This window comes from Labrus bergylta, chromosome 5, assembly GCF_963930695.1.
Source record: "Labrus bergylta chromosome 5, fLabBer1.1, whole genome shotgun sequence".
In the NCBI taxonomy this organism is placed as follows: domain Eukaryota; kingdom Metazoa; phylum Chordata; class Actinopteri; order Labriformes; family Labridae; genus Labrus; species Labrus bergylta.
Window position 1 is genome coordinate 11,089,876 of NC_089199.1, and position 24,974 is coordinate 11,114,849.

The window sequence follows — 24,974 nt, forward strand, 5'->3', positions numbered from 1 at the left end:
TTACTATATTAATATTTGCCATTCGCAGTTTGTGCAATTTTTTTTTTTAGTATTCCCCTCGAGCAATGTGGATTTTAAAATGGCAGTAGACTTTTAAAGTGATGTTACACACCGTTTCAAGGTGAGAATTTCCTCATTTCATAAACTGTGAAAAGCAATCTTGCACTAAGGTGGGTGATGATGTATTTTCTAAGTAGCACAAATTATTTTGCTTTTGCTTTTAGGAGCTAAAGGGGGAAAATATCTTAACTGCTTAAACACGCAAATGTTCAATTTCAACGAAGGTTAAATTTATCTTGCAGCTACTTTTAACTTTTATATCAATATATATATAATGCAGCAAGGGTCTAAATGTAACTATTTGGTCTATCTGCTAATGGGTAAGCCAAAAAATGTTCCCATCCAAAATATATAAAACGAGCCACTAGACTTATACAGAGTCCTTTAAACTAGTTGTAGAACAAAATAATAATATGTTTATAATAATAAGTAATAATATATATGTTAATAATAACATTAACAGGAAACAGTAACAGGAAATTAAACTTTACTTATGTCTTTCTAGATTCAAGAATAGAGATGTTTATTATCACTTCGAATGTGGGTACAAAAGTGTGAAACTATATTTGTTGTATGGCCCCATCTTAAATACAAGACATAGAAAATCTAAATAGATAAATTGAAATCTACTTTGGACACCTGATCCACTACATTAAGGACTAATGTTCATTTTGTCAATGGATTAAATAGCTTTGGTTAGCAACTTTTCAGAGTAGTATAACTATGTCAAAACTTATTGGACTAATGAGCTATGCTGTATTATATGATGAGAATCAACAAGTTTAAAGCAATACAATTCAGCTCCACATTTAGTTGCTGCAACAAGTGTACACGTATCAATAATTATGATCTAGTAGTATAAAAAAACATAATTCTGAAATAGCCCATTCTAAAAAACGAGTAGGCTACCTAAAGATATGTTACTAAGAATATTTCATAATAATTTATACTTGTACATTCCATTATTTTGACAATAATATAATGGATTTTATATATATATAATCATTTTAATGTAGCATAGCATTTAAACACTTTGATATTGCTACATGTTCTTTACTAATGTCTGAGTAATGTCTAATGCCCCCCCCCGCTCATTTATCTGCTGCTTAATTAAACGTGCTGTAGATCTGATTAAGCACTCATTCTTCTCTCCTTCCTCCTTTATCCAACTGTCATGTACAAGCTCCTCAGTTCTGTTATTGGCCACTGTAACACAGTGTTTACGTCAGTCTCTAAATAACAGATAATGTCGACACATTTTTACCTAGTCGAGGCTGCTGCCATTAAATTGAATGTTTTGTGTGACCAACAGTCCAAACCCAAAAGATATTGACTTTACTGTCACATAAGACAAAGCAAGAGGAAAAGAAATCCTTGCAAACTATTAGCTGTGGCTGGTGGATGGTTTGCTGACTAACTCCTGTCAGTTGATTATCAATTTATTTGTGTAAATATTTCTTTGCTATATTTTGAGATGGATGTACTATATGCAGGGATGAGATTAGTTATGGTTTCTCTTGACTGCTTGTTGTAAAACTTGCATGTCCAAAGCTGAATAATCCTTGGCTAAATAAGACCTACAGCTGAGATGTGATGTTGCCATGGCGTTCAGTTGGCTTAAAAGTTCTGTGGATTAAACAAATGTTCGCTACAAGTTTTCTCTGTAGGCCAAAATCAATGAAGCCAATCCCTCTGAAAAATATTACATCCATCCAAGTTAAGACTTGTGTAAGGTTCCCACGTGGCCATGTTTGTGCTGGCCTGACAGTGTGCGCTGGGCGGGTGTGTAAGAACATTTATCATGGCCCCAAACAGGAGTCGTCACAGGGTGTGCTAAATGGCGCAGCATGCCTAGAAAAGCCATTTTCTAAATGGATGCCTCTCTCTATACGTGTGTCTGATAGAAATCTTCCCAGGGCTATGCCGGCTGGTAACAAGATTGCCTCCCTCCGCACTCCCTCCCTCTTCATGCGTAGTTTATTCTCACAGACAAAAAAAAAAAAAGTAAATTGTGTGCAAATGATGTTTAAGTTTGTCTTACATGGGAAGAGACAAGGAAGTAAGTTGAATATAATGTGGTCTATGCACTTTCTCTCCGTTGAGATTTTATGTTTTCTGACAAGCGAGGTAAGCGGGTGAAAAAGAGAGAAAGGCCAAGACAGGGCAGCACGGAAATAGCTGAACACATTTTGAATTGGTCGACTTGAGAAACAACACACAGATATAGAGTGTTTTGATGTGCTTTAGTTTGTGCATACTGTGCCTAGCAAATGTAAAGTAATTGAAGTGTCTAAAATCACATTTTAATATATTCTGCCGCTGTTTGGTCAAGATGCACTTTATTTTACGAGGGAGTGAAAGGAAGGTAGAGGTTGAGTGATGTATTGGAGGAGTTGGAAGTTTGGAATGGAAGAGTGTGGAGCGCGGATAGACAAGGAGAGTGGGCGGCTTTTAGAGCGGAGGAGGGAGGGTTTTAGAGAGAGAAAAGGATGAAGAATGGCCCTGACAATTGAGATGAATGTTCTGGCGGTTTTGTGTGTATATTTAGAGTCAAACTACTTAAGATGGATGAAATGATAGAAGGGAAGAACAAGAATTGCTAAATTCAAATATGAGCAGACCGACTCTGTTTTTAGACCTTATCCTCCTCATTATCCCGTGTGCTGTGTGTTTGATGTGTAACAGTATGTAGTGATGAGAGGAAGCGATGGACACACTGGCATTGTTTCCATATCCTCAGGCTTATTTACATAGGTCTTCATGTGCACACATGAAGCCTGCACCCACACACTAACATTACAGCAACTTGATGGTTTATCAAATGCACAGATGGATAAGATTTCATATATGTTTATACATCAGGTTGACACAGACGTTCAATGTATACTGTAGCTGTAAGATAATTACAGTCAGGTGGAGAGTTGCTCATAAACCCATGAAGCTAAAAGTATTTAGTAAAAGTCACAGTTCAGTAATATGTACTGAAAGGTACTATAAACAACATCCATATATTCATAACTTTCTATGGCCAGTGTGTAAAGAATGTAATATTACTGAATGAATGAATCAGACCTCCACTGTCTTTGTCAGTTGCCCATGATGGGCTGTGGGCTGATTTGATATAAAAGACAGTTTTGCTGAGAAAATCTGAGGGCCTCACCTCTTCTCATCTTCTTTACAGTGGAAACAGTGTGAGCTAACTTTCAAAAATGTTCATTTAACATTCCCATAAAATGCACAAAAAGTTTGAACCCGTGAACCTGTTCTGGCCAAATAGGGGTGTTGCTGACATCTGGGAGAATCAGGGTCAAAATCAGAAGGTGATTTGATGCATTTAGGGACCCTAGATGTTTTTGTAACATATTGTTTGCTCGCTCTCTCACCCACATCATGACTTGCTAACTCATGAAACAAAGTTCTGGTTTGATTGGACAACGTCAGCGTCTAGATTCCCATAGCTAATCTGGCTGTTAAATAAAATAGCTTGTCGTTTGCAAATGACTGTGTTAGCAACAAACAAGGAACTAACAGCAGATTAAGGCCAGGACGCTAAATTAAAGAAGGCTGGCAACCCTTTGCTTGCTTGCTCATAGATGTGTTAGTTGTAGCCTGCCAAATGTATAGACCTGCTAACTTGTTACATTTAGCGGTGTTGATTTTAGATGATATAGAGCTAGAGTGATCAAGTTTAGTCTTTTAGTTTATATCATGTGACTGGCTGTTCACTTCACTTCACAGTCACTGGCGTCATAAGTAACAACAATGATCTTAAAATATCCCAGAGTGCCTTAAGGTAAAATTAATTATTACCTAGCTGAAGGGTACTGGTACTGATAGTTACATGGCATTGATAGATTGTTGATGCTTTGCCTATAATATGTACAAGGGTCTAACAGTTGTGGCATGTCACTGTTGAAACTGTAACCTCTTCTAACCTTTGTACGGTTGGGTACTTATTGCCTTGGTCACAACCTTGGAGTCAGGACCAGCCAGTGGGTATTAAGATTAGTCTGAAGGGTCAGGAGATGATTAATGGGGTTTTTGAAGAGAAAAGAAGAGTACATTTTGTATTCCCACTTTGTATAATTTGACCTCTTTTGCCTTGAATAGTTATTTAAATGAAGCAATCTGAGAAGTTGAATGGTAAAATCTCTTTTTGTTGAAACTATTCAAACAATAGACATCTTAAACATGACAAAAAGCTCCAATTTGATGCTCTTTGGTAAGGAGTCAGAAGCCATTAAGGTTAGGAACCTCTGGCTCACTATTTAACAATGGTCTACACATACTTATCAAAGACCTTTTTGTGATAAATCTGTATCCGAACAGTCACTCGTAGCTGTTGCAACAGTCCTTTTGGGATGTAGTGGAGTATAATGTATAATATATAGAGCACAAGTACCTGAAAATTGGACCTAAGTACAGTACTTAAGTAAATATACTTTGCCTAAACATACACATAAAGTCATTTCAATTTCCACAGCTTCAGTTTAGGCAGCCGGTTAAATGGCAACGGCGTACAACATGTATTGAAGTCTCTCAAATTCTGTTTAATAAGAAGAGTCTAATCAGCATAAATAATTCAGTCTGGTGCACATGACTGCTCCTGAACTGCTCCTCCTCACATCGCTACACTGTGAGGATCTGTCTGTCTCGCTCCATGTAGTTTGCTGCTCTTGATTACTGGAAACACAAGACTGATGCACACCCAGATCAATATAGCGGCACGTGGATGCAAAGTGGAATTGAGGAGCGTAACATAATGGATGTGGGATTCATCAAGGTTTCACATTTTCTCAAACTTTTTATTGAGCCCAAGTTTGCTTTCTTGCTCTCTTCCCTTCACTTTTGCCATGTCTGTTCAACACTACAGCAGTAGGCTGACCACATGCTGGCTGCAGGTTTATCTCAGTCCAACACAGACCCTCTTGAGTCTGGTGCCTGCAGCCTGCGTGTACATGCTTATGTCTGTATGTGTGTGTGTGTGTGTGTGTGTGTGTACGTACACAGAAAGTCATCTTTTTTCTAGTTAACGTGCTGAAGCTGTTAGATCTATTTGATCTGCACAGGTACGTTTTTTTTATGACTTAAGGGAGATGTTGTATGCAGGCTGAACACAGTTCCACATGTCTCCTACTTCTCCAAATGTTCCCCCTGCTTCCCAGAAAAGGAGGTTACTCAAGGCCACGCCAGCCAGCCCCAACAAACAGATATCTCTATATAAAAGTGCACTGGTGGATTTACTCACTATCGCTGACTATAGAAAATTCCAATAATCTGTCTCAAATGCCCAGCGCTACTATCACCCCTGCTCTCACTCCACCACCCCCCCCCCCCCCCCCCCCCACCACCACCACCACCACCCCCACCCCTGTCAAATTTTAAAGCTGATGTCAGCTCCACCTCTTTTTCTCTCCGTCTTTCTCTCTCTCACTGTGCTTATCCATCAGTGGACAATGATGTGCAGCTTATCACAACCATTTGTTTCTTGATTTGATGGCTCCTTACGCCTGCAGACAGTTTACGGGAACTGTTGGATGTCCCTCCTCCCACCATGAGTAGTTACCTTTAAAGGAGAGAGAGAGTGTAGAGGCCTCCTCTCTCAACCCTCTCCCCCCTTCTTTTTCTCCTCCATCTTCTGGCCTGGCCTGGACAGTACACTACAGCACTGCTTGTTATCTGGCTGTGTAAAACATCACAAGCTATTTAGGCGAGATAGATAGTTTACGCTCTGGCTTCAGGTTCCTGTCTGCCAGCGCGTCTGAAGAGTCCTTCACTCATTGTGTAACAAGCATCAACACACACTTTGCATTGCTCTTATTAAGGTCTTTTATTAGAATAATAAACCAGAAAAACGACTGCTCTGAGAAAATCTTTTGTACAACAGCAGCAAACCTTGAGCAGTCTAATCTGCTGGTATGAAATCGCAAGCTTCTCCAGAAAATGTTATATTCTGATTTAGGAAAACCCCACTTCACATTTTGCTGTCGCTTTTTTGATTTTCTGAAAAGAAGAAAAAAGATGACAGCTTCTCCCTGTCTTTCCCGTCAGGACCCACTGCTGCCTTTTACTTGTTGTTATTGCTCATGTGAACAGGCAGCATTTGATTATCATCACTGATAAGATGTATACCTAACACACTTCATATATTGCAGATTAAATTAGACTTATCATGCTATTATTGAGTAAGTATAAAACCATGATGAGCTCATTTTCAGGATGTTTAGTACATAAACTGTAAAAAAGATATAGATGAAATTACAGCTCTTCAAAGTGAAGCCAAAACATTTAGAGCTCCCCCTACTTACTGGCTTCAGTTAAGGTGATTATATATCAGAAAAAAAAAGTGCAGTCTGGTAAAGCTGTATCTCTATCTGCGTTGTTGTGGCACTATCCATTTCTAAACCTGGCTTCTTTCCCTCTCAGACCTATTCAATGACAGTCCCTGCAGACAGAGGTCCTCAGGGTTACACATCAGGGTCATTATAGCTTGGACATGGTCTGTCAGCAAACGGCTTTTTACTTTGTTTGTTCTCAACATTTCTGTTTTTGTGTGACAATTCCAGCACTTACTGTGTATTTACCCCAAACAAAAACAAAATAAAACTCACCACAAAATAACTGTGGGACATTAGAGGCACATAAAACCAGTAGCAAGCTGAACGTTTTGCTGTCTGAGAACTGGTCAGCACCATTACTCCCAGCCTGCCAGCCTCCCCTTGGTTGACAGGAGAACAGAAGGGCACACAAACACACTCTATCCATTTTTTTCTGCCTCTTTATTGGTTTTCTGACACCGGGGAAGGTTACAAGGATTCCTCAGCTCCCCAGCTTGATGGCCTGGCACTGCTTGGCGGTGTTTATATAAATGAAAATACATATATCTGTAGCGTGCAGCCCTGCATGCAGATATCCCGGGGATGGTGTTAGAAAGAATAACTTGAAATAGCAGTGCAATAAAAATGTGACATTTTAGAAAAACTAGAATTAGATTAGTGTTGGTGCCCTGTCTCCCGTCCCATATTCTGTTTGTGTTTTTATTTGTATTTTGTAAATGTAATCACTGCTGATATTCTAACCAACATGTTGAAAAAGTTTTTACTGTGCTGAATGTTTGCAAAACTTGCAGAATTGTATCAAATTCAATTTGAATTTAAACGGAAGATATACTAATCTAATGTTCTTCAAAACAATGCTCCGTTTTCATTATGTTAGGATGAGTGGGTTTATTATGTAATCTGAAATCTAACCTCTGTAATCTATTATTTTGAAAATGTCAACAGATTTGTTAAATCATTCCTGAAAACGTTTTTTTCTCTCTCTCTTGTTACGATTGTTCTGCTCATTAAAGGAGTAAAGCAAGCTGTATTAAAAACCCTAATGCAGGCTTTAAAGACGTTGCGCTACATGCACCATGCTGCAGGCATTTTACGTCTTCTCTGGACACATTTAAAACATCTCATGGTACATCACTGTGCATGTGCTTGTTGATTCCATTACAGTGAATTAGCAGGAAAGAGCTGTGAAAGGCCCACTTGAGGGGGGGAAACAGGCCCTAAAGTGTCAGCACAGAACAAACCGAGATGGTCGGAACATCTTAATCTCGCTGACATTTACTGTGGCACATAGGGGGGGACTGTGTTTGCGTAACTAATTGTTGCTTGAAAACAAAAAAGCGGATGCATTCATGCTCCTCGTGGCTCATTTTTGGGGGGAGAAAAGAAGGCCTTGCACTTGTTTAAAGGAATACAATATAGCATTATGTGTCAAAATAGGATTAGAGGTCTGCTAAAGCTACAGCACTGTCAGAGGAAGATGCTCTATTTTGCCTACGCTGCACATCTTTTCTCCTCGTCTCTCTCTCTCTCTGTACACACTATTGTTTGCAGAGCGTGTGTGTGCATGCTTGTGTAATTTTCAGCCGTCTTCGGTTTGATGTTTTAGCGAGCACCTGACCTGTCTTTGCTAGTATCTGTGCTTGACAGAGAGAAAAAGCTGGGTACAGTTTCCTGAGTGGGTTGCCGTGGTAATGTGGAGTGGCGTGATGCCCTAGAAAATTCCAGGTGTGAAGGGCTTTATTCATTCCACTGCAGAGGGAGTGCTTCTCTCTGTGTGAAGTGGTAGGTGTGACGTTTATTTTTCCATTGTGAACAAAATGATTTTTTTTTTTTTTATGTGTGCATATAAAGAGAGAGGTTGGTTGTGCGCTGTAGTCTCTGAGGTTTTGTCCTCCTCTTCTACTCTGCCTCCTCCACCTGCACTAGCCTGTGATTGATTGGTCACAGTTCTGAATAACTTTAATTGGCTTGCCTCAGCTGTGGGTGGTTCTCAAACGCCTGAACCGCTGTGGAATACCCAGAAAAGCGTTTTAATTCTTGATCTTGTAGGCAGTAAGTAACTCTGCTGCCATCTGAGAGGGTTCTTGAGGAGCTCTACCTACATCTTTTCACTTTTGCACACTGTAGTGACTCCTGCCTTGTTCCTGCTGTTTTATTTCACTGTAAAATCTGTAGAAGAACCCCTCCCTCCCGATTCCACAAATGTAGCCACCCCCTTCTTTGGCTTCGTACTGGACTCACTCTCATCTCTGCCTCTGGCCCTTTTCCCAGTGCTTCCTTGTTTGATGGGATTTGTGCTCCACCATTACAGTGGCTGCGTTTCACTTATACTCACGCATGTGCATGACATACATACAGTTCACCCATTCATTATACCAATCCTGTTTTTTTTAGAAATTACAATTATAAACCACCATTTTCTACTGTGTACATGTTCTGAAAAATGTGTTCCTGTCTCATTTCAAGTCTGATTCACGTTATGAGGAAATGCCTTGTTACATAATGTTCAGACTGTACTGAACATGAACTCACTGTACATGTTGTAATAACTCACATTATTCATCACAGTTTTTATAGCCTCACAGTGAGCGTGGTTAAGATTTAAAAAGACTAGGATCTGGGTAACATTTATAAAAAGTTAGATGTGGGTTGAAGCAGGAATCAGGATTCGTTCACAGACACCATGACCCCCCCTTCACCACAGTACTTCTATTTTTTTTTAAACCTTGCCACGGGCAAGACTGAGGATATGAGCTCCATGTTGAAGCCCTGGTGTTTGCATGGATACTCTCAAACCATCCTCTTACAAATTGCTTGATGTGAACTGGAAAATGCAATGAAATTCCAAACAGAGAGCAGGTTACTGTTTATATTTATATAAATTATAGGGGAGACTTACATTACACATAAATGAATAAATAAACAGAGCAGTTGAAAAATGTCCCTGTTGATTTGATAAAATCACTTTCCTCTTTAAGAGTTTATCAGTTCAACAAAAACAAACAAGAACATATCAGCCCACTTAAATATAAAAAACATGTTTTTTTACCTTAAAATGTGTAGACATCAGGCTTGTTACATATTAATAGAAGTGAAAGCAGGATGTAGTAAAAGGCATTAACCTCAGCCTGTACATATTCAACGTAATTACAGAGCAACATTAACTTCCTGTTTTTGTCATTTCACTGTAAAATTGAGTGATAATGACAAACATACCCTTTCCCCCAGCCAATTATACAGTTTACTTTTTTGAACTACGTCAAATTATCACTTATGGTATATTCTAATCAAAACAGACAATCATGTTGCCTCCAAATGTGTTTTAAAGTTTTGCTACCAAGAAAGATAAATCAATGATGATTGCTTACATAAGCGTGTTGTTTATATTCGTGGAAACAGTGGTTGGCTCTGTGTCATTGGCTGGACTTCTAGCCCAACAGTTTGCCCACTAAACTGAGATCCAAGTGCAGAGTTTGTATATTAATATTTCTGGCGTCCACACTGATTTCTTGTTTACAGTTTTTCTGTTGCCAGCTTAGATGTAGAGGTCCATTATTGCTGTTAATTATTTGAATGGGCATCAATATTGACATGACTGTCCCTCAGAACGTATTTGTAGAACTAAATAACACAGTTTTGGTCACATTAATTTTACAAGATATTTTAATTGAGTTATGATGACATTTTTGACTGTGAGGTGTCATTTCTAAGATTGTGAGGAATAGAGAAGTCAACACAAGTCAAAGTAACTTCCTATAGAGAATTACTAAGACATGATTTGTACATGAGAGTCAAAATTTCATTCTGACTATTATTGCAGTACAGCAGCAGTATCTTCTTTACATAGGTATTGTGTGTGTAAGCCAGCAGTCTGTTTTTGCCTACAGGCAGCTTAGCTTCCTTTGTCGTGTGGATGTGGATGGCATGTGAGTGAATGTTTGGGGATGCTCAGCAGTTAAATCCAGAGGAGAGCAATGGATTTAAGACTCAGTGGCACAAAAAAAGTTGAGCTTTCATTGGTGTCTTCAATACAGTAGAGCTGAAGTTTTTTTCTTGTGCATTTTGATCCATGGGTCTGCACAAGTGGTCTCTTGAGTTTTTTTTCCTGCTATAGTGGTTCCAACACGTGCACGACCTTGAACATATGAGCTGGTGGAGTGTGTTTGTGTGAACTCTGGACCACCAGCTCATTTCACACACAGGCAGACATCAAAGGCAGTTTGAATTAACCCTGCGTGTCGGGGCCACTCTGCACGCCATCCGCAATTTCACATCTCTGCCGCTCCGGCAGCACCAAACTTACATGCCCTATTCATATTAAAATGAACAGATGGAGTTTTGCAACACACCGAATGGCCATCCTTCACCGAGAGAAGATAAAACTTCAAAAGAGCAGTGATACATTCGGATCTGTTTGCAGGTGGTTAGGCTGTGTGTCGTCGCAGGTGAACGGAAGGTGTTCTGTGTCTCTGTGAAAGTGTGGTGCAAAGTGCAGGTATCGTGTTTTTCTTATTAAAGCAGGTCAATTGTGTTTCCATTGCAGACGTCTTGTATAGCCAGCTCCTTTTCTCCTTGATTAGACTGCAGAAATGATGTCATGGTCATGCACACACACAGGGACACACACAGGTACACACATCAAAGCGTACATGCCTCACCTATTTCAGCTCACTTTTAAATCCATAACAGGAGGCAGTGGCCTCACGGTAATATTTGCATTTGGGTTTTTTGATTGTTTTGACTGGATGGCGTTGCCTCTAAAACACTCATTTTCACATTTTCACTTCATCTTGGCAGCTAATTTAATTTCATATTGTATTTATTGATCTGGCCAACTTCAATTTCCTGCAGTGGCGTGTTTCTGTTGCACCATGAACGCGATAATGTAGATGAATACGCAACGGTGGCGAGGATGGAAATGGTGATGAAGAGTGCCATGATGATAATTTCTGTGGGTGATTGTGATTGCGATGAGTTGTATGCTGATTAGAACGGAGTCTGAAGATGGCTGGGGTCGCTGCAGCGTGGGTGAAGCCATCAGCTGCTCTGTGTATTTTTAAAATCCTCCGGCCATCAGGAGGCTGCCAGGACAGCTATTCAGTAAACACATTCATATTTCATTAATGTGGCCTCTCCTCCCCTGACGGCCTCTTATTGTCTCCTCTAGAGGTTGTTCAGTAATCCACCGAGACCTTACCTCATCCTACTGTGTTACCTGCGCCCACACACACACACACACACACACACACACACACACACACACACACACACACACACACACACACACACACACACACACACACACACACACACACACACACACACACACACACACACACACACACACACACACACACACACCTATCTGCTGTAAGTGCTATAGTAGGAAGTCCTTTCTAATGCTTATTCTGCATACACTTCATGAGTCTATGACGGTTAAATTTAACTGTGTAATAGACCACTGTTATTACAAATACACCTACGTACTGTATGAATCGCTGCACTCGTATTTACAGTATTGTGCAGTAAGTCGTTGACAGAATTGACAAAAGCAGTTCGTTTTACACAGGTCTGCATATACAAACACACTCAAAAGCTCTTAGATAAAAACGACTTTAAACAAGTGGAAAGACTGAAAGCTCTTCAAATGAAGTCTCTCCTAATATATGGTGGATTTCAACTTGAAATTCGACATCTGTGGATATAGAAATATTAAATATTTGTATGTCTGTTATAATCTTTGCTCATTTCTTGTAGCTGCTCATCCACCTACTGTTTTACCAGTGGTTGTCAAGACAGCGCCACACAATAGAAAACATAATGGGTGAAATTCAGTTACATAACTCGAGCTGGCCTAAAGGAGGTGCTGCAAGCAAAGACTGAACTACAAGGACACTCAGAAAGTAAAGACCTCTTCAACTGAGACCGACCTCAATTCAGTCTATTAAATGCAAATGTTCTAGACAATCCCCTGTCCACAGCATGTATAATAGTTAGTTAGGTCCTCTTTTGTTTCTTGTTCCTGAGTTTGATGTGTTGCCAGGTTGCCATTTCTTTTCAGACTTAAAATATCAAAGGATCCATCCAGTGTACACTGACGGTGCATTGCCAAATCTATTAAATAAGTCTGGTTCTTGTGTAACCAAGTTTTAGGGGATCCACTGTCCAAGGTCCCTTATCTTGTCTCAGGTTTTAAACTTCATCAGATCAACTTTTATTTTCAGTCGTAACTTTTCAGCCAACATGAACATAAAGTCCTGGGTTGGCTTGGGACAGCCCATTTTCACAGCAGACATCTTGATTTGTAATAGTAGGGACAGTCAGTTCTATTTAAGTGTCTCAGTAAGCCATGGCAGTGTGACAGTGAGCCAGCATGCACAATGCTAAGACAGTGACACTTAAAGTTTAGATGAAAGGGAAACGTAGTCTACTGTTTCAGATCAAAGAATAATGTGCAGTTATGTAGCTTTATTTGCCACAAAAATACCTTATTTTATTTTGTTTGACTTTTTTTTATTAGTCAAATCATGTTTTCTTCCTGAAATGTAAAGCGTTGATGTGTTGATGTGTCTTCATGATGTTAGAATAAGGGTTACCTCCACTGTGCAAGGTGAAACTCCAATTTCTACAAAAGTAAACTTCTGCCTGCTTATCCTTTTTTTCTCAGACACAAGTTTTGATTTTCTGCGTTCCTATCTTAAGGACACAGAAAACGACTGCACCTTAAGCTTAGACCACCTACAACCTGGTCAACAAACTGTGGAGCTCTGATTTTCAGAGGATGCATAGATACATGGGCATAAATAGGCAAGTTCCCAACACATGTCCACGGAGCTTGTTCCACACACAAAGGATGCACAACTACATACATGTTACGCCTAAAAAAAACAATCTATAATCAAATGACTCAATACAAACCCTTTATGCGCTGCATCTCAGATTGTGCAACACATAACTAGCTAGTCTTACACGCCCCAAATCACTAAAGCGTAGCAAGCTTTAGACAGCAAGCTGTACGCCGAAGTAGGGCCGAAAGTCCTTTTAAGAATCAGTTTCAACCTTATGATCTTTTGACCGTTTAACCTTTTTTTTCCTCAAAAAACTCTCATTTAGCTTCAGCTTAACCACAGAGAGTTAAAGGGAACATATTTGTATAAAGGGGTCATAAACTCTTCTACTGCTTAAACGTATAACTGCCAATAACCCATAAATAAAGGAAGTGGCATAGATTCGCACTTAATCACTCGAGTGATTAAGTTAATGACACTGTGTCTCTATCAGCCTGCTGAGAACAAATAGGAATCCATTTTTTAGCAATATAAAATTTTAAATGAACTCATGATATTGCACTAATGGTCCATTACCAAACCTCATTCAAAATGTTAAGCTCACTTCTGATTCAACACGGCCTTCCACACTGACACGTGTTTCAGGAGCTGTACTGTACTGGGTTTATGTGCTGTTGTTATTTTCCTGCAGAAAGCAATTAAAGCCTCGCAGAGTTCATTTCAGACTGATACAGTGTGTATTTCACTTCGACGTGTCAATAAAATGGTAATGTTGCATTTTAGTTCAGACCTGTCCCGTAGTTCATGCACCTTTTCTGAACCGAGCATTTGTCTCTGCCCATAATGAAGGCTTGTTGTAAATTCTCCTCGCATGAATAATTCAGCTGCACTCAGCTGAACTGATCTAGGTGAATTTGTACAGTGTGTGTGTTGTTGTGCTTGTTTGTTTGTTTGTAACTGCTCCAGATAAAGATGACGTTGCTGGTCTTCCGAGGAGGAAGAAGGGGATAAAGCTGTTTGTATAGTAAAGGATTTAACATCAAATGAGGAGGATAAATAGTCCGTCCAGGACTCACTGAGCCTCATAATGTTATACGAAGAGCGAAGCCAGGCGTGTGTGTGCTTGCGTGGAGCTTAGGTGTACATTTGTGTGCATGAAAAAAAAAAGATTCAGTTAAAGCCAAATCATAAGGAAATACACTGTATGTAAAAACAGAGTGAATTCCTTGCTTATATGTAGTGTTTTGGTAGAGAGCTTTTGCCGTTGAAGGTGGCTCAGGAGTGTATTTGTACACATGGGGGTTGGGGAACAGTCTCATCTGCCAATGATGTAAATAAACACTGAAGACACTCCAGGGTTGGAAATGTTAAATTCACTATTAAATGTGCGGAGTGGTGAAGCCTTCTGCTCGGACTCCTCTCAGCACCTCAGCGCCACCAAACAAGACCAGTCGACATAAGCTCATGATACACCGACATGCACAGTGCACACGGGCCCAGACTCACTCTGCTTCAACTGCCTTTTTCTTAAAACCCATGGCTTCACATATCTATTTTCAAACTGGCACTTAGTCACAAGCTTTTCTATGGCTCTTATGCCACTATATGTTTGACTATTGTCTCAAAAGGCATATGTCTAACACATTTAGAGTGTCTCTGAATCAAGTGGACTGCTACACTCAAATTAGCAGCTTTTAGTCACAGCTCTCTGCGTGACTCAATTCTAAAGCTTCTCTGTGAGCTGATAGCCAAGGCTGGGGTCAACTGTGCACCTCTTCATCTAAGTATACCACATATTTCAGTACAACTCTCCCTGCAGAGTATCAGGATAAATGCATCAGTTGTCAGTAGACAGTTTTTTTAGTTGGTTGTTTGAAACATTTGTGGACCTGCGTTACTTTCAACCCTTTACAAATCCAATTCCAATTCAGTTTGAAAGACATGGATAACACTCAACACTACCACTTACATTTATGTAATACATTCATTGCTAGTTGAATCCAAGCACAGATATTGCAAGACACAAGTCAAATCCTGTAAAATAAGAAGTCTGCAGTCATTACATTCAAATGTAACCATTGAAAATGTGATATGAATCTATATAGTGTTTTATTAATTCATTGAATAACTCCATGTACTGTATTAATTTGTTTCAGCAGTAGCCCAAACCTTTCAATTACATAAAACCTCCATATGTGCATAAAGCCTCACTTGTATGTCTTTTAATCGGCCAGCAGGCAGCCTTTTGATTTAATATAATCCATGAAAATTGTCCTTGCCCTCTGCATAATTGGGAAGTTACCGTGTACCAAAAAGTGAATGTGGCCACTGTTTGAATAAGCATGATTTGGATCTAAAAATAGAGTTCAGTTCTACATTAAGCTTTCTTCAGCAGATTTGGAATGAGAAACAAATTCAACCACTGAGAGCAATATTGTAAAAAATAAAATAAAATCAGTTAAATCCTGCTGCTGTAACAACACCACAGGTAAGTGAACCCAAAAGCACGACTCTCGACGCAGTCTTTGATGGGGGAAAAAAACAGTCTTTACTTTTGAAGAAGATACAATCCAAAAAAGTGATCAAAGGGGAAACAAAAGGCTTGAACGCTTCTCACAGGGGTCGAAGACGAACTGGCACAGAAGGAAGGGAAGCTACAGACTAAATAGTAGGGTGAGGGGGAAGACAACGAGATGCAGCTGGGAACAATCAGGGCGGGGCAGACAATCACACAGGTGGGAAACACATGAGGGTGGGAAGTGACGGATCTGAAACGAGAGGAGAAATTAGTGACCCAAAACAGAAAATAAAACAAGATAGAAATAAAAACAACCTAAGACCCTGAGCTGGACATGACAGCTGCTTATGAAAACATTGTTTGACTTGTGTATTTCAAGAGCAGGACAGTTGTCAATAATATTAAAAATAAACAGAGAAAAACATATTTACCAATAAGGCTACAATTTAGTGAATTTATAAAATGGATTTAATGGGTTTAGAAAAAGTTAAAAGACAAGAATGTACTTTCCGTTATCAAACAGTAACTATAATTTTCTTTTGTTGTGGGGGGCGGGATGAAGTTGGAGCAGATATTAAAAAATAACTAAAGTGCAATCAGCCTGGAACTGGAGATCAATAAAATTAAAAACATGCAGCTGGTTGACTCGACTTTAGTCTTCTTTGTGTTTAATGGTTACCTTTGGATTCCCATTATCCGACTGTGTGGTAGAAATGATCTAATACTGAAGAATTATACTCAGGTATAAGGGCCGTGGTCTGCCTTTTTTCCCCCTCTCACAGACATAAAGACTCCACAACAGCAGACTCACTATGGTGGAAATTAAAACTTACAGCTTGAAGAATAAGAATTTTATGAAACCTGTGCCTTTGTGCTGGAGCTTTTCAAATTCATGCACCAAGGCGTAAACTTTCTGGCTCTAAAGAGATTCATTCTTTTCAGCCATCAGTCAGGCTGGTTCACAGTCCCTCCAAGTCGAATATTTCTGATACACACAGACACTCAGGGATACATATGAGACGTAAACAACAGAACAGGGACATCTTTCATCTTGTTGCTCTGTGCTGTGCTACATGGGCTTATTCTAGCATCCAAAAGACAATAGTAGGTTAGTCTAGACTGTTATTTTATGTAAATGACCCCCATTTTCTTCCACAAGGGAATCTTCAGCAACCTGCGGATTATTTTGATATCAGGTTTAAAGAACGATTTAGAGTCCCTGGAGATTCTCCGGAGAAGAAACTGTTGGTTTACTTTAAAACGTTTTGATGAACTGAATATAGCCGCAGTGAGTTATTGTGATATAAAAGACTCTGCAGGCATAACAGAGATATTACAAGCATATGTTTATCACTCAGGGTCTCAACCCTGATTCTGAGAGGTTGAGTGAAACAAGTTTATGTTTGTTATTTGACGAGTAGAAAGCAGTAGTTAGGATGCAGTGTGTGTGTTGTATGATAACATAGTAAGCATGGCCCTGCATTGATCTCTGTCTTAATAGTGTGTTTGTAGAGCTTTTCAAAGTGCTGCCCGTGTGTTCAAGGCATTGATTGTCGCAAAGTCGCACCCTTTGTACAAATGCTGATTGACAGCGCTTTCTTGAATGTTTGCTCCGTTTATAACGCACAACTCTGGGGGATGTAGCTGTCTTTTTTTTTTTTTTTTTTTTTACAGCTTTCTCTAAACTGACTTTCATCAAAATGAGGTTTCTTTTGACAGGAATGTGGCTCATAAAGCTCATTTTTAGTGTTAACACTAAGAGTGAGATGTTATCTTTAATGTCTGTCGGCTTTGAGTCCCATTATGTCCCCCTGATGGGTTAAAACATACATTATCTCAGGTCTTCTAAGGTTCACTGGCTACAATACAGAGTTTCAATGGATGATCAAAGCTAGTTTGTGCTTTAATATTTATAACCACCACTAAAAAACCTTTATTTTTCTATATTATTTTAGTATTTTTCAGTGAGTCTTTCTCCTGATTTTAAATATGTGTATGTTAATGCATGTGTGTGAGTGAGGAATGCAATGCAAAGGGATTTACAAGGTCCACTTAGTAAAGCTCAGGTCTCATTTGTATGTCAAATGTGGAATCAGTACAGGGATGGACAGTGAAAAGGGAAGATAGCTTTATAAAACACAAATGCATGCTGTCACTGGAAAACTGTGGGGTAGAGGCTGGAAGGACGAGAGCATCATTACCCGTTGAAAGTTAAGCCATAGAGAGCTCAATTACACACTTCATAAAACAGGTAGACACCCAACAGGAGTACGCACGCGTGCTGTAATCAGTTACAATCAGTTGAACCTGTCACATCGGAAAGTAGTGGAGGAAACGAGTATTGTGTCTGGAGGGTGGAAAGTAGGATTGTTGCATATAGTATTTTAATTTGAACAGTTTGTACCTTAAAAAGACAGTTACAAGGAGATACTTTTCTTTTCTTTTCTTTTTTCATTTTTACATCTAGAGCTCCAGATTGCAACTTTTAGTGCCAATACATGCTTTTAAAAAGAGGAGCTCTTTGTTTCCTACACTTAATACACAACACTATCTTTCTACACTTATTGTATAAGTTTGTTTCAACAGATCTAGAACTGAAAGCTAATAATACTAATACAGTGGAAGAAGTGTAAGCTACATTCTTTTATTTAGCCATCACTAATGAGCAAAGATATTTTTATTGTTTAATGGAAGAATGTGCAACATTTTACACATACATACAGCAGAAATCAAGTATGTCCTCTCTAAATGTCCCTCTGACTGTCTACAGTGAGTGAGAAGCATGAGTCCCACCAGCTGCACTGTTGTCAGCACCGTGTTAACATCATGTTTACATGGACGGGACAGCCTTGCGTTTAAAGCTGTTTTAGCCAAGTACTAGAGAAAAGAAGAATAACAGAGCCTGCTCACTGCTTATTTGGATGTCATGTAAGTGTGTTTAGTTCACACTATGACTGTGTCCGAAATCACTCACTCCTTTCCTACTCCCTACTAACTATATAGTGAGTTTGATGCAGTGGACTATATAGAGCTTCTCACTCTGCAAAATTAAAAAACATTTCGGCACAACTAGCTCATTTTTTATGCTCACAGACTCTGATCTTGTGTCTGTCATCAACATTAGGGCAAACTAACATTACTAACGTCAACGATCTTTTGCTCTTTATTTTAACAGATCATAGATTTCAGTCAAAACGCTCCAAATTGGTTTTGAACTTTACTGAGTTTCTGTGTTAACGCTGGTCGCTACTCTCGTCTGTCTGAGAGCAGCTGAGTCAAACGCCACTCCACTCGTAAAAATATTTTGAACTGTAATGCATGATGGGCAATTTGCTTGGATAGTGACCATCGGTCATACACTACTTTTCAAAATGCATTGTGGGATGCATTGAGTGGACTATATAGGGTATGATCATACTCACTACAAAATGGCTTGTCCACTATATAGTGCACTATATATGTATATATAGTGAATATGGAGTGATTTCGGACACAGCCTATGAGTTAACAAAAGAGTGCTAACATCAGCCTTCTAACACAACAATGCAATCTTTCAGATGTCACCTTAAGTTCCAGGCCATAATTTTGTTTTTTTTAGCATCTAGTGCGTATTTAAGGATTTAATTGGTTGTCAATCAACCATGGTTTTGTCTCACTGAGGCTGTGAATGTTTTCAATAATGAACTTGATCCATGATGTTAGACTTTTGTTGATCCTGTTTTGTTTTTTTTGCAGGTTTAATGGAGGTATAATTACTTGCTTTATGAATAATCAGATCAAGGTGCAGGGAGGAGTGAAATTGCAGGCTTTCAGCAGTCAAACAGTGCGCTGCTTCTGATGGAAGTGATCAGACCCAGTTATGTGGAAACTGGAGACTGATATCTGCAGAGAAACATTACAGCACATTAAGGGTGTGTCTGCTCTGGTTTAGATTGTGATCACACGTGAAATTTAAGCTCTGGCCTGACGGATGTTCTGCCTGACACATGGAAACAGACACATAAACTCATGCCTTCTCTAATCAATGTATTCTGAAGATTTTTTCTTTAATGTTTACGCTTTTCTAAACAGGGAGTAAAACAAACGTTTCATTATTTTGAACGCACAATGAGCTCGGCAAACAGTGCTTTTCATTCATTTCTGAATCTCGAAGCTGCCATGCGGATCAAACTGAACTGATTGCCCTGCACACTGGATATCTTCTTAAGTGTTTTGTTTACTCATAGTTACTCGACATTGTGCAGCTGTTGTTCTGATGTTATTTTGTTGTTTCTTTTTATTTTGTTCACTGAATTGAGAAATAATAGAAACCCTGATGATGAAATAAAAAACATGATCAGAGACATTTTTGATATTTGTTATGTTTAGTTCGTATTTCAATATGAGCTCTGCTTCTTTCTGGCTCGTCTTGATGTCAGACCTTAGATAAAAGAAGCAGTGTTTCTATATTGTCAAGTGCTAAATTTAAGTGTTGAATTAAATGTCCACAGGCAATTCATTTAGCCCGACAGATAAGGGGATTTATTTTTATTTTTAAAAGGATGCAGATGATATTGTGTTGTATTTTGTTTACTTGTCCATTTTCAAAAATCCATGTCTGGGTGTTGGTGTGGTCCGAGCTCAGTATTTTATTAAGGCCATGGTTGCTGTTGTGGGGGCGCCCAATGAAATGGTTAATCCCCGGCTTCTTTTCTGCACTGCAGAATGGGTAGGCATTAATCTGGCCCAGCTGGACAGAGGGAAATTAATGATCATTTACACTGACGACATAATCAGGCTTCACGCTGTCCTCCGATACTAAATTGCTTCTTTTGTTCCACACGATCTCTGTCTTTCTCTCTCCATCTCTCTCTGTCAGTGTCTTTTCTATTTCTCTGTCTCGCTCTCTCTTTCTTCCTCTGTCTTTTTTTTTTTTTTTTCCAGGTCGTTTTCTGTTATCGGTCATTAAGCGCTACGTTTCCATGGAAACAGCCAGTTTGGCAGGAATTGGCATGCTGTAAAAGCGTCCCTGTGATGTTCAATATGGAGAACTATCTTCCTTCCACTGAGAGCTTGTCCAGTTTAGTGTGTCATCTCAAACCTGTTAGTGCTGCGGACATGCTGCACAGCTCGGGGGGGGGTTGGATGGAGAGGATGGAGCAGACATCTCTAAGCCGGGCGAGATATGGAAGGTTGTTGAGGGTGCACCCCCACCCACACAAAGGCACGCACATTGCACGCTGAAGACGTCCCCTTATCTCTCACCCGGGGTTTGTGTTGCTGTTCCCTTAATGCTGTCACTTCTAAGAGCAGTGACCCTGTTGGCAGGTGACACAGGGGGCTGTCTGTGTGTAATTAGGCTGCGCTCTGTGTGTAATGACTTAGCATGGAGTTGCTCTCTATCAGGCCCAGCAGACAGCCACTGTTAGTGTCTGACAGTGGGAGAGGGAGGAAGGAGAGGGTTCGGCCATCACCGAGGGCAATCCTATAGGACGTTTGGGCGGCCTCGTCTCTCAGAGGGGAGGTTAAATTGAGTTCCTGAGTCAGAGAAAATCCCCCTATCGCTTATCAAGAGGCAAGAGGGTTAAATATTCAGTCTGGGAGGTTTGAAATGTAATCTGCACTGTGAGTTTAAATTGTCTTTGGATTCCTCCCTCTCTGCTCTGTTCTGCCTGTGGTAAGACAGAGATAAGTGGGCCAGAACAAAATGGCTGTCATAGTGACTGTCACTCAGGTGAGTCTGTATGTGCTGGGCACGCACAGCCACACATGAACCTAACTTACCAAGTGATATGCTAGACCTCAATCCTGTTTTCAAAAATGTTATCTTTGATAAACATTCTGGAGACACTTCAAAGCCAACATCCTGTAAATGTGTGCTTCTGTCACGCAGAAACACATCTGATCTTCTTTGCAAGTAAATTGATGTTAGATTAAGATATCCAAGATTTTTTTATCCTAAAATACTTCATTACTACTCACAGATGAGATAATTACATTCTTCTTGTTTGTCAAACAAGGTAAATGTACCAAATCAATGGCTGAATGTATGATCTGATAATGTAAAGATTGGTTTACAAATGTTACGATTTTTCAATACCAAGTTAATTTGGATTGACAGAGAATTAAGATGGGGATATTTGCCAGTGTTCAGCTTTGTTAACAGTTTTGGTAATAAACAATATAACACACTGCCTTGTATCACAAGCATGCTGACCCATCTGAATTATATTATAACACCTCATTGACTTTTGCTGCTCTAACACCTCAATGAAGTCTCCTCTCAAATGATTGCTGATCCATGCCCAGCTGTCTCTGGCTCTGCAACTTGCTTACACTCATTATCATTTTTATATTCATTTATTGATTTCTTTTTACAAGCTACAACTTAGCAGGGGATGTTTAACTTGACTCTTCTTATTTACAGTTACATATTTAAGTAAAGAAGCATTAAAGCTGCAAGTGAATCAGGAACTTGTCATATAAACACATTGGCCAGAAAAGAATAGTTGAGGGTTTAGATTTAGCTGCTTGAGCTTGGCCGATATGGTCAGAGATGTGCAACGCAGCAGTAAATGCATTGTGGGAATGATGATGAGAGGATATGAGCTGCAGAGGAGGACAGACAGATGGCGTGAAAGAGCAGTGGTGCCTTTACTTTTCTGGCATGGATGACCCAGGAGCTGCATTATGAGAGAGTGCAGTGAGCTACAAACCACGTATAATGCAATTGGACTTTGATTATTTAAAAACATAATGAACCAAAAACAATGGCGTTGCTTTATTATTATCTGGAGTCAACAGAAAATCCTTGTCTTGCTCTTCTGTTGCATGTAACAGTTAGCAGTGAGCACAGGATGGGAGAGTGTTTCGCTCGCTGTTTGCATCAATAGACCAAAACAAGCCAAGCTCACAGTTAGACTGATGGACAGGTGCCAGGTTCCATCAGTGGCGTGGAAAAGGCGCAGTAATTAGTCAAATGAGGAGGAAGTGGAGGAGACGCTTGAGATGAAGAAAACCCCCCTGGGGCTCCATCTCCTCAACAGGAGGACCTCCCACTCAAATCCACCCAGACACGTGCACTACTACTAAACACAGCATGCAAACACAAAGTCATGCACATACCAGAACATATTGTGCACAGTTTCACACATTAGAGGTCTTTTGGATTCAGAGACAAGGAGCACCCATGCCTAAAGTAATGCACACGCCCACAAACACACACACACACACACACACACACACACACACTGACAGACGCACACTCATTTTACGTTATTTCGGCTACTGCTGTGATTTAATGCGAAGGGATGGGAACGGAAATTTGGATGATTGTGTGTTTGATATATAGCCCCTGTATGAGACATTACTGTGACAATATGCTGGCAGTTTCAGAGCTTCACCAAGTATTGAAAGGGGGGGTGGGGGTGTGGGGGGGGGATGGAAAGGGGGGGGGGGGTTGAGGAAGTCAGGAAATAAGAGAAATAGTTGCGAGAAGAATTATTGGGGGGATATTTTCTTTCGGCTGTCTGTTTGAGAAAACCTAGTGGATGGGGAAAAAAACAATTTTCTACCATCAGCAAGTTAATAAAAAGGCTGCAGTTTATCTCTGTCTCAAAGACAAATACCCTGACTGAGGATGGAAGGGAGGAGAGGAGCACAGGGCGGAGGCTGCCCCACATATCCTCTCGTCCTCGCCCGCTCTGACAAGTCACTAACTATGACTCCTGTTGTCTCATGCTCGCCAACTGGCTGGCTGTTTTTTGTTTTTTTCACCAGCTAAGGTCTTTTGAATGCTGCAACCCAACTCCTCTTCTGCATGACCCTTTGGTTCTGCTGACCAGGCTAATTAATGGATAAATACAAAAACCGGGCAGCTAAAAGATCGCTGAGGGTTCCATCTGTCCAGCTGGTCTTGTTTGCCTGTTGATTTGCTCCATCTGTAGCTTGGCATTGTGAATATTCACTCTCACTCAGTCATACTGGCATGCTTTATCAGTTTGAGTCTTTTTTTTTTATCTGCCCATTTGGAAGCAGAAACAGATCAGTCGTGATGTAAGACACTGTTCAAGGTCAGTTTTACTAAGGATCCTGACTGTCTCATGGTCAGTTAATCTGGACTATGACGATGAATCAGTCAAGGTTCGGTGGTCTCAAATGGCCAAGGCACGGCAATCACTAAAACTACATTTACAAGCACTTTGAACAGCCTCTAGATCTCGTATAATGTGACACAAGAGAGCTCTGGATGAAGACGATAATCACATCACTTAGGATGTTGGTAAGATGCAGTGAGAGCAGGCAAGACGGTTTAAATACACTGATTACATTTGAATGAGACCGTATAGTACCTGCAGGTGAATATGCCATTTCAGCGTGGAGATTAGACAAGGCTGAGTGTATTCAAAGTCCCGTCTCTGTGGGCTGTTTGTTCACGTGTGTGTTGCTGTGCTCGTGTGCACATAAATAATGTTAGTCTTTGTTCAGACCTGTTTGCATCACCAGCTGACAATCCCTCTGATAATGTTACAGAAGACAACCCACTCATCCCCCCTCCCCCCCCCCCCCCCTCCTTCCATGTCATCTTTCTCTCCCTAATCTCAAACTCTCCCCATGGGGGTTTTATGTAAATATTTAGCCCAGCCTTTATTCCCTAAAACGAGTGCCCCAATGCACGGCGTGTTGGCAATGGCAACCTGTGTTACCTTGGAGACCATGGTTGTTTATTTGTATTTATTATGTGTTTAAAATGTCTTTATTTAAATGTAAAAAATATATAAAAAGGATTTATGTGTGAGATATGTGAGCCTTTGGATTGCTCATCCTCAGTCATTTTGTTTTTAACAGGATGTTATAGTTGTATAGTTGCATGTTGTTGTTGAATATCACTGTTCATTAAACCCTACCACCCAAACTTCCACTTGAACTTGAAGCTTTTCTTTCTCACTCTGCATTTATATTTTCACTCATAATGGTGTCAGATAATCTCTAAAGTGTTTAGTAATTCTTCAATCATTGGGTCTTTGGTTTCAGTCAGACATAAGCAGGCTTCTCGTCACAAGCTGCTGAGCATATTGTGCTGAAATAATAACTGTTGGTGGGAAATGTAGCACCTGTAGCTTTCTAGCTAATTAGGTATGGGTAGATGCATTAAGTTGAAAGCACCAATATATTCTGCTGACTGTCTAATATTTCTAGTAGTTAATTAACTTGATGACTCATTGTTATGATATCACACTAAAGGGTGGTGGCTAAAACTGCATGTCCTTCTACAAGAACTTAGCGTCTATT

The 24,974-nt window shown here is 39.9% G+C and overlaps 1 protein-coding gene across 3 annotated transcripts in view; it reads left to right on the forward strand.

Moving 5' to 3' along the window:
- The window catches only part of cacna2d2a (calcium channel, voltage-dependent, alpha 2/delta subunit 2a), a 146,973-nt gene that overhangs the window by 6,299 nt on the left and 115,700 nt on the right, over nucleotides 1-24,974 (forward strand). The window lies entirely within an intron of this gene.